The 12,364-nt window shown below is 31.0% G+C and overlaps 1 pseudogene; it reads right to left on the bottom strand.

Annotated features, from left to right (window-relative positions):
• Positions 1-10,132: 10,132 nt before the first annotated feature.
• LOC143593557 (NDR1/HIN1-like protein 3 pseudogene) lies at positions 10,133-10,958 on the bottom strand (annotated as a pseudogene).
• Between the last annotated feature and the right edge of the window lie 1,406 nt (positions 10,959-12,364).

Genomic DNA, 12,364 nt, shown 5'->3' on the forward strand with positions numbered 1-12,364 from the left:
TTAATTTCGCGTTCATTTATAAAAAGAGTTCCAATACAAACTCAAGCTCATTTGAGCTTGACTTGATTCAAACATTTAGCGACCCATCCCAAATATAAACGTAGCTAGGAGGTAAAATAGAGAACTAGTAAATCATATTTATTTATTTTAAAAAATAATTGTTTTTATAACTTAAATGAAAAGGTAACTTAGATTATAAAAACGGACAAGTATAAAAATTTATTGTCAAATGTGAGTTCAACTGATAGTCAGCAAGTCATTTAACGTAGTTTTAATGACAATTTAGGAGAATGGGAAGAACCTTAATTTGGCATATTTAATGAAAATAGTAAAACATATATGACTTTTAAATTTTTGAACTGAAATGAATAAATGATGTATACCATGTTAGAAAACATTCATCAAAGCTTAGAGAGGTCATACGGTTGTTATGTACAATAAAATTTAAAATGATAGACGGTTCTTCCGTTTCGGCTTCGTTCACTAAGGCCTCTCCATCACTTTGCAGATTTTAGGATTTGTAAGGTTAGATCTCTTATAAGTTGTATAAAAATAACAATCAAATTGAAAGATTAAAATATTTTACTGATACTCATGAAATTAGACCAACAAGACACTGAAATTAGACCAAAACTAAGGTCATGCGATTTTACTCAATAGAACAAAACTCAAAAATCCATCATCAACCCTACGATTACGAACCATAGTCACTTGCTATAGAGTTACAATATAAAACAAGATAAAAGAAAACTAAAAGATAAACCTCCTAAAAAGATAGCAAACCATTCATAGTAAAGAGGATACTAATAAAAATCCAAACAAATAATGAGATAATCAAGGAGACCGGGTCTATCCACATCATCTAACATACCACCTAGGCTATTCTTCTGACCTGAGTTGCTGTTGATCAGTGACCACCTGACCCTGGGGTCTGCTCTGAAGTCCGAACCCTTAGCAACGAGGCATCTCCTAAAACTTGTGGATTAGTTGGTGCATGAAATAGAGACTGTTATAATAAAGTATACTAGGTTACATACCCGTGTGTTACACTCGGATAAATCATACCACGTACAAAAAGTAAAAAATGATGTTCAACAACTTAGATACTCATCTATTAAACGGGTAAAATTATATGAAATAAAAAAAGATAATGTCCTATTTGGTACAGATATATAGTTCAAAAATGATATAAGCACAAACTAATAAGATACGCTTAGATCATCACTTCCACTTTGAAAAATAGCGGCATATATAACACACAAAACAATCACAAGAAAGCTTACAAGTGAACAACCATGTAAAAGTTACATAATCAACATTGAGCGAACCAAATCATCTTTAATGTCACAATATTTTACAACTCAACTTTCAAAAAATTAGCATTCATTGAGTCATCTCTTGAACTATGATGCTTACTATTTAGTATTTGGTACCCAAACTCACAAAAGACCTAAACCTGAGGTTCCTGCATTACCTGAAAATCATGATCAAACGTCTTATCAAGATATCAAGTGATGAGAATGTTGTTTGATGTTAACCCTAATAGAAAAGTATTTAATCTTAACCAATGTGCTAAAATTTCAGAAAGTGAATACTCAAATATAAAAGATATAATAATGAATTGCATAGCAATGGTGGCTAGGTAAATACAAATGAAGATAAGCAAAGAAAGTAACTTAAACAGTTGGATCGGGTAACAGGCCATACCGGGTCAGAATGGGCCAAATTAAAGGTCATCTTGGTTCGGGTTATAACAGGTCAATTTAAAGAAGAAAGTAACAAAAAGACTAAATCATCAAAAATACTAAATGATAACTTCATGATGTCTCCATCTCCTTCCTATTTTCAGGCTTTTGCAAAGGCTTAAAATGGCTTGATTGGGTAATAGGTCAAAATGGATCATTTTTGTCTAAGAGTCAAATTAACACATCACTTGCATTTGAATGACCAAATTGGGCCAGGGCTTTAAAACTCAAAATGAACCGAGCTTTAAACCTGCACATACAAATAAGTTGAGCTTTAAACATCAAACTCATTAAAATGCCATTGCATTTGAATAATGAAATGCTTTAAACATAATATATCATTTTACTAAACATAATATATCATTTTACTAAATTAATAATTTGATTGTGCTATCATAAAAGATGATATAATTGTAGTGCTTTACCTTAAAATCTATTAAAAAATCAGAAAACTTAAAACTAAAAATAAACGTATCCGCTTCAAAACAATAACCAAAAGATAAATGTTTAAAGTTGACACACCAGTGTTTATTAAAAAAAATATATAAACAATGCATCAACTATAAACCACAAAATGTTTACTCGCTGAACAACCAATCTAATGAACTAATGGTTTTTTATATTGTACCTTTGCAACAATTAGCATACCTTGAATTATAGACCATTTAAAACACAAGGATCCTCAATGGATATTTCCTTATGTTACGTCAACTCACACCATCCAACCACAACAAGCCTAATTGTAGGATTAAAAAAGATAAAACATATAAATTTTGTTAGCAACATATCTTAAACGAATCTGAAACATTAACACAAACACAAAATTACACAATAATACTGCACTTGTATTCAGAAATTAAAATATTATGAAAAATGTCCTACTTTTAAATGAGTCAAGGTCAACAAATTTTGATCATGCGTTTTTCGGTATCATGTTTGTTTAAATGAACTCGTTGTTCATTAACTGCTTGTGCCTAATTCAAAAGCATTTGCTGATATAAATATAAAGAAAAGAGTTACTAAACTAACTTAGCATTCAGTTGATCTGAAGGTTATTGAATTGGTTTGGATGTTACAAATATTAAATAATAAGGTTACCAAAGTCCAAATTAGGATTCAATAGTCTGATTATCAATTAGTCAAACTTGCATATTCATTTTAATTTTCTGCAGAAGGGTATTTTTGGAATAAAGTCAATGTGCTTTAAGATGTCAAAGATCAAAATCTAAAATTTGGGGACTATAAGTCAAAGCAGATACTTTTTGTTATTGTTAATGCATATTTTTTTTTAAATCTGTAAATGGTGAAATCATTCAATATATAATGACACTGAATGTTTCAAACAATGCATGTCTTAATTCTGTTATGAGAATTCAGTTTCAAAGTAAAGTCAAAATTGGTGACATAAGTTTAAAGCCAAGTATTGCTAAAAATTAAGTTAAGAAAACAGAAACTTGAATAAATGCATTATTGATCAACATATGTTTCTGTTCTAACTTCCATGCCCCGTTCATTAAATACTAATGATATATTATATAACTCTAAAAAAATATAAAAATGGTGTAACCATAGAGACAAATATGACTTATGAGTACCAGCTGAGAAGATGTTGGATCAAGTAAAACCTTAACAAACCGAGTCCCTGATCAATAAGGTACGAAGCAAATGTCCCCAATTAATAGGCGGGAAGTTCGTTTACTAAATTAAATGAAAGAGCATGAATACACACTTTGTTTGTTCATTTATGTTCATGAACGCCCGTTTATGGACGTTCATTTTTGTTTATTTATATTTGTTTTGTCAACAGGTTAATCACAAAAGCTTACAATACTAACTATATGTTTGCTTACATATAAAGAAACATATGTAATTACCACTACTCTAGAATTAATATGTGCAATCAAAAGACAAATTTAGCTAATGTGGGATCTACAATAAGCCGATCATTATGTATTTGTGTGGTTTCCAACTTACCTTTTAAAACTCAACGTAACCAAAACTTAACATTTTGTGCTAAGTGTATTATGTATCAAACAATAATGTCAGTAATATAAAGTCAAAACTGTAAACATCAAATTGAAGTAAACACACAAACCAATTACTCCAAACATCCTCACAATCATAGCCCAATTCATTAAAAAAAATAATAATAATAATAAAACCCAAACCTTTTCAATCAGGGCTTGCTAATTGGTGAATTAGGAAACATAAAATTGCAAATTAAATAACATACCTTCCATACTGTGAATCCTTAGATGAATTGAATCGACACGGAGTCGATTTTTCATTTATTCATGCATATGAATCCGGCTATTACAAATCAGGGGTCATGAACCATTAAAAACTCTTCATTGAATATGAATCCAGAGCGATTATGAACCCTAAGTGTGAAAAAGGTTTTACTGGAATTGAGGAATGTTCGTAATATTATTAATCCGTGGAATTAAAAAAAACAAAAGAAAGAAAAAATAATCTTAATTAGAAATAGGCGGGAAAATAAAAGTTTCTTGGTGATTGTAGATGGGACTGCAGTCTTATAATGGTTTCCTTTATTATAGAGCTAGGTTAGGTACCCGTGTACCACACGAGTTGAAAATTTTAATTTTGTTAGTCCAAAAAATTCAAAATATATACATAATGAAAACACATGATAGATAAATTTCCATAGTATTTAAGTTTGAACACATGTACTACATTGGGTTTAAATTAAAAGTTACGCATACAATTGAAAGAAATGTAAACAGGTCAACCAAACTTTAATCTTTCATAAATTTTCAAATAATAATTAAAAAAAACAGTGTCTACATAATATTTCAAATTGTACATAGAAAATATCTAAGGGTTCAACCCAAGTTGGTCCTCCATGACTGATCCAAGTTTAAAAAATGCAACACATCTCGACATGTTATCCACAACGTATGTTTTAACTTTTAACATTAGCCAATCTTATTCAACCCACTTGTTTCACCACTTTAAAAGACTGTTAACCATGTGTGATCATGTTTATGACATTATTCTTTGTGAACCGATCTTGCAAATAGTGCAGTCAACCTTGCAAAAATCCATGAAGCTTGATCATGCCATATATAGAGAAACAAACTATCAATAATCGAACAATTGGATATGTCAAGAATGATGGCACTTATGATGAAGACTGAATTACCCTCATTTATTAATAGTTGCATCAAATTTTTAGCTTCAGTCATGAATCACATAATATAGTTTATGGTCCATATGAAAGAAAGCCCGTATTGACCCAAATCATATTGATGACTTTAATAATGAACCGTTTTGGCCCAACTCACCTTGCTTTGAACCCATACTGATCCAAACACATTCTAACCTGTAACACAAACCGGCCCCGCACAATTTTCTAGATCTAAAGATTACATATGAGTGAGTTGTATAAGGAATGAGAAATACTTGAAAATAAGAGGTTGCATTATTAATGCTTTTAAAATGACTCGTTTGACTAAAAGAGACATACAATCATTTATAGTAGTGAGTTGAGTTTTTTGACAAAATCCTTGAACTTAGGGATGGTCTGATCCTAAAATTACATATCAATTAGTTGCATAAGTTATAAATCATAAACAAATTTTAACTATTTTAACCATTTGAAAAACACCGAACTTTGTCATACTGCAAATAGCAACTAAAAGACAATCTCTAAATGTTTATAAACATGAGCTCGGCTCGACTTGAAAAACGCCAGGCTTGTTTCATGCTCTATTTCTAAAGCTTGAGCTCGGCTCGAGCTCGACGAACTTATTGTTTACTATTTATTATCTATTTTCTTATATTTTATATTTATTTTTTGTATATATTTTAACTATAACATTCATATATAAATAATAGGATCGTTTAGGTTCAAACTCGTTTATTAAACAGGCTTGTTCAAACTCAGTTTAGTTTTTAGCATTAATTTTACCTGACCTAGTTCATTAGCAGGAAGTTAATCCTGAAGCTGTGTTTACCTAAGCTGAGATTCCTTATCGTTTGCTCCAACTGTTCAGTCTTTATCATTAGCGTATCTTGTCATAGAATATAAATCTGCCCACATATTTTAAAACGATAGAATAGTTATACAACAACAATTTAATCATGCTATAGTAAGTTTAGGTTCATACGTATTGCTAAAGCTTTGAATCAAGGATCAAGAATATGTGGACATTTCAACATAATTGAATGATAGAGGCTAAGATTAAGAGAACCAAAGAGAGTAGAATTAAATGTGACAAAGAAAATTGGTGATTCAAGATATAAAATTGGTGTCTCGTTAAATTGACAATATGACAAATAATGTATCAACGAAAAGTTTAGATTGCTTGAGTAGTTTGTGACTTTGTTCAAGTCCTCAAGTTCTGAGGGTGCAACTTAATCACATATAGGTTTGTACACAAAAAGTTTCATACAATGAGTCAATGAGTGTAGATGTGTTTATTGTTTTCTGTTTTAAGATAAAGGAGGCAAGATCATAAAGCAAGGTTAATGAAGGTAAAAGTTGGTTTAATGAAGGTAAAACTTGGTTTGGGTCATCTAATTATCTAAATAAGCAACAAAATATTAATCAAATTTCAAGTATCCTTCAAACCCATGTGTAACTGTAACAGGTTCTTCGTTAAAAAGTACTAAGTGAAACGGTCTAATCAGGTTAAAATTTAAAATCCATAATCAAACAATCTGCTTCACATAATCAGAAAGAACAAACATCATAAAAATAAATTTGCAGTTCATAAAGATGAAACATTAACTGTATATTCTTGATCAATCATATGCACTAAAAGCTATCTGTTGTAAGTATATCCAGGGACATTAACACATGTGATTGTGTGTGTTAGATCATAACCAAAATTCAACAAAACTGATTATGGTCTTCAGAAAAAAAAAAAAAAAAAAAACTAAAAATGATGTCTAACAATATACCTACAAAGATGATAACTGAAAGTAAAACTAACATGAAATTAAATCTCATTGAGGCAATTCATCGAGCAGCTTGTGTGCAGATAAACACAAAAACATTTTTAAATTATATAACTGAAAATATGAGTCCATAGCTGCAAAATTACAGATGAAAAGAAAATCAGCAGACAAAAATGAAGCTATGACACAAACCTGAATTAAAAATAAAACTACAGTAATAATTAGAAATCGAAGTCGATTATGTAGGGCTCATAATCTATTAATCTTAATATCCGAATCGATATAGTGTTAATACAAAACATCATATTAAATCAAATTTTTAGGGTTCATAATATTGATGAAATCGAACAAAGCTTCATCGATTGAACATGGTTGCCAGATTAAACTCCTAACCGAATTGTATATCCACATTCAAATCGTTAGAAGATTCCCCGTATATTATTGAGCATTGATTGAATCCAACTATTAAGAATGAGGGGCCGGCTATTAGGAAACAGGGATGAAGAATATGAAAATGATGAACCGTAAAATTTTGTAATATCAGTCACCAGTGGAAAATAAATATGGGCGGGAAAATAAAATTATGAGTGATTGATAATGAGACACATGTCTCATTTTGGTTTCCTTTATTATAGAGTTTAGATAGGTTAGTTACCCGTGTGTTAGAATAAATAAATTTATTTAAATAATAACACAATGTGAAATACAAAAAATATGTCCAACAAATATAAAGATATATTATATGGTTTAATAAATTATACATTATACAATATAGAAATAAAAAGTTGTTAGAAAATTCATAAATCTCTAAATATTTCTTTGTACACAACATTTGTAGTTTATTTGTAATTTTACTTTCTATACCAAAACTTAATAGTTTCACATTGTTTCTGTTTTTAACTCTAGATAATGCAACATATAACTGACTATGAGTTAACATAAATTGTCTAAAAACAAACCAACCACCAACCATCTATATTAACTGGCCTTGGCTTTTATTAATATTTATTGCGAAACAAAAATAAAGTGAAAATTTTACTTTTTGAAATTAATTATTTTATCTAAAGGTGTAGAAATTTTTCTTTAGAATAAAAGTGTGAGTTCAGTATTACTTCTGGATATAATTTCGGCTTCTATAGTGCGATTATCATATTGTATTTTCATATGCAGTTTAGCTTAATATTAAGTTAAAGTTTACTGAAATTTTAAATTTAAGTTAACCTTGGCTCTTCATCTAATAATATCATTTCTTATAAAACCTTAATATTAATTAACTAATATAATATATTTAAAACCTTAATTTTTACAATCATTATTCACAATCAATATGAAAATTGGTTACTTATAAAAGCTAATATTAATAACTAATATAATATATTTAGATAAACAAAATAACATATTTATGTTGATATTTAACTTTTTAAGTCAGAAAAGAATTATTAAAAAGAGAAAACAAAAGATTAAAAAGAAAAAAAAATGAAATGCAAAACTATTAATAAGAAAGAATGTCATTTAGTATGAGAGATAAGAGAGGAAATTTTATAAGAAACACTTTGGTGATGTTATGTGTTATTTAAAAAGCTTTATTTATTATATAGTATGGATAAGATTTAAGATAAAATTAAGATTAGATTTAGATGCTCCAGGCGTTCAATTTCATATAACCAAAAAAAAAATTTCATATAACCATCTATTCTTAGTTCCCGTTGGTGTAAATTTGTTTATACAAAAAAAATATTTTAATGGCACTAAAACCAACAAATCAACAATACACTATATCGAACTGCCTCACATTATACAATATACACATGATACACACACATTTATATATTAGATTTGTGATGATCTTTGGTGATTTGATCGTTAAAGGATGGTCAACGAGCCTTTGGCTTGCCGTCTTGGGACCCAGAGAACAACGAACGTCTTCATAACAACATCACAAATTAGAAAATCTCCTTTTTAGTTTAATCTTTTAAAAAATATAGTAAAGCCTAGAGATGACATTCTATTGAGTTTTCATCCTTTCTTTAAATAAAAATGCAAAAGCCGAAAGCATTGCAAAAATTCTCTTTTATGTATCATTTTTCAAATTATTGCCAATCGAAGCTATTGTAATATTGGACCAACCCAACTGATAGACAATCTTTCAATGTGAGGAGGTATTTGATTGCATATTAAAAAAAGCTTACATTTATATAAAAGATTAAAAGATTGTGCAAAATTAAAAAATAAATAAATAAACAATTTAACTAAAAGAACCGTGTAAACCGATATGCAGGTTGTTGTTTTAAGTTTTAACAACAGTATATAATAAACATGCAAGCACATAATCATCTTTATATTCCGCTATGTCCTGTCAACAATGCATACACGTATACATATATGTTTCTTTATTTAAAATGAGTTTTGTATCTAATACACATTATATGTATGATAAAATACACAGCAACGCAGATGCGATAGGGCGCCAACACCACAACACCTGTGGCGCTTTGTGACGTTGCCCCTTCAAGCTATTATGCTTGGCCACCTTACCATTCCATATTCTAGTTATTTAAAATAAAAGTTTTACTCTCCATTCCATTTCACTTCAACATAAACACTCTATGTAGTGTGATAGGTAAAGCTAATTTTGTCAATGTGGCGCTTATGTGTCACAACATGACAACATGCTCCTTTCACAGCCATTTCACATCTCAAATAATACCTAACCAACTCACATGTTCCATAATATAAAACCTCATAATTCTAAATATCCGGTAAAAACGAATTTAAATATTTAGGATTGTGTGCTCATCATAATATATATATTAAAAACTAAATATTCTTTCTCTCACCCACATCTTACTAATCATCAAATATGCAATTTCTTGTGCATCAAATACAAGCCTTTTATGCATACAAATACAAGTATGTTGAGCATGCTTTTTTTATACGCGTCATCAAATCTGCAATTGAATTCATGTTTGTAATATTACTTATTAGACTATGTGTAGTCAAAATGCCTCACCCTTAGGCATTTTGCGCAATGTGACGTCCAGTTGGCTTTTCCGCATTTTGCAAAATTGGGGTGTAGTCATAACTCTCAACAATCATTACTCAATCATTTTTTTCCTTCTTTTTTGCATTTCTAATTCATTTTTAATTAAAACTAAGCAAATAATATTTCATTAAAACGCCACATAATGTTGACGAGTACGGATGGTCTTAAAGCAATGATATGTAAAAGTACTTGCTACAGAAGTCAACATGGCAAGCTGATTTTTATTTTTTTTCTTTCAACTTTTTCATCCAAATTTAATTTTGTTAACTTTCTAATATTTAATCTTTCTATGATCTTATCTCTTATACCACTTTGATATATATGAATTTGCCGGTGTGTATATACCGGTGTGAATTAAGACGTATCTTCATTAAATACTTGAATGTTTTTATTAAATATATTTAGTGATTAACAATCAAAATTAAAAAACAACCAAAAATATAAAACTAATACCAAAATTCCATCATATGTATCAAAACAAATTATTTAAAAAAAAACTACCAATCAAAATCACACTTGGTCCTCTCAAACTTCACATTAGAAGCCTTACCTTTAACATTAACACTCAATGGCACCTTCAAATCACAATCAAACCTAGGCTTAAATTTGGGCGTTTTCATCCACCACACTTTAAACCGAATCTTCAACCTCAGTTTCAAATCAATCTTATAAACCTCATCACTCGCCTCGGCATCATATTTCGACTCACCACATTCTCACCTTTAAACACCACACTCACATTATTCTCCTTCTTATGCCCCAAATAAAACCCACTCACACCCGTCCTACCAAATCTTTGCTTATGATACAACGCATTCGTCTCAATCTGGTCATAATAAATCCCGAGCCTCCGGTTCGGGTTCCGAAACGTCATGTTGACGGAGAGGTTATAATACAAAGTGTTGTTGGTGGGGGATAGGGTGAATTTGGTGAGGGTGACGTCATCGACGTGAAACTTGGGGACGTTGGGGCGGAAGATAAACCAAAAGATTAAGGCGTGATTGCGAGGATAACGGCGATGGTGATTAATATTTGACAGATGAGGTTAAGTATGCAGCTGCAGATGCAGGTTAATGGGTTGCAGGAGGTGGGTCCACCGCCTCGGCGGCCAGGACGGTGGGAGGATTTGGGGTTTGGTGGTGGGATCGACGGGCCGTAGAAGGCGCCGTTGAGGTGCGGTTGGGCCGGCGTTGAGGGCATTATCGGAATTTGAGGAAATTGGGTTTGGGATTGTGGTGAGAATTGAAATGTTAGGGTTGATGGGGGGGGGGGGGGGGGGGGGGGGGGTTTATGGAGGAGTGGGGGTATATGATGTAACGGATGCTTTTTTGTAACTTTAATAGGTGTATCTTAGTTGTATGGTGTGCATCTTTGATTGTACATTTTGATTCAAGTTTTGGAAGTGTGTGTATTCGATTTTTTTGAACGGATAATTTAGGATAGACCAAGGGTAGTGATAGTCAAAGTTGATCTTAGGAGATTGTGTCAAATGCCATAGGTTTACTAATATTTATACAAAGTTTTTGAATATCTATATAAATAGGTTTATTGGATTTTAATAATCTCAACTTTGAGTTGGTCGGCGCTAAATACAACTTAAGAAATATTTTCTGGCAGTCCCAACTTTCAACATATTTTCCTCTAACAATCTCACACTAACTGAAAGCTAACACCGTATGTATGTATGTATGTATGTATGTATACTTATAATAGTTTGTATGCGCGTATACTTATAAGACTTTGTAAATAAACCGGTTAATAGACCGGTGTAATTGGTGACAAGAAAGAACGGCTACCCTATGTATTGGTTACATTATAGAACGATCTTATGGACCATCCTACAAGTATACAATGGGCTTTTGTGAATAACTGTTGTAAATTCACTATATTTCACTAGTTTTTTCCCCCGCGTTTTATTAAATTGAAGTGCCAATTCGTCTACAATGAATCTTTATTTAACTTCACACACTTCTCATCGCTATTTCACACAAATAAAAACCCTAACACCCCTGTTTCAAGACGATGACTTACGACGGCTCTCCACACACTTTTCCATTAACTCATAATTTATGAATGTGAACAAATGCCACGGAAGAATTCGAAGACTTCAAAAATATGATTAAGTTGCTGTGAATGCGTCCTATCACCTACACCCTAAATGATCAAGTCGATGTATATCGACGATGGATACAACACTTTCGAGATTCTGTTGTTACTGAAACCTATACAGTAAATGGGTATTTAGAACGAGAAATTCATGGTGTGGTAAATGGGTCAGAAATAGTTGTCAGTCAAGTGGAAATTTGTGCTGCTCTACTAATAAATGATGCTCAAGTGTCACACCCCAACCTACGGCGGAATATGCCGGGGCGCGATATAATTGTATCATAACTCAAAAGACACTAAAATAAATCCACGTGTCAATATCTAAATTATTAAATTCATATTATTCAAGTCGCAAAAACACAAACATTGTCTCATAAAAATAAACATCACAATTTAATAAAAAGAAATAAATAGTCTTTAATTCATCATGCATCCTAAGGTCCAACTACTCTTTAATCCCTTATTTTTTCATCCAATATAGCTACCTGCGTCATGCGGGAAAATACATAGTTTGTCAACATAAAGTTGAGCACGTAATCACGGTTTT

This window comes from Bidens hawaiensis, unplaced genomic scaffold, assembly GCF_021521415.1.
Source record: "Bidens hawaiensis isolate Kalapana, Puna unplaced genomic scaffold, B.hawaiensis_p1.1 tig00042327_1, whole genome shotgun sequence".
Taxonomy (NCBI): domain Eukaryota; kingdom Viridiplantae; phylum Streptophyta; class Magnoliopsida; order Asterales; family Asteraceae; genus Bidens; species Bidens hawaiensis.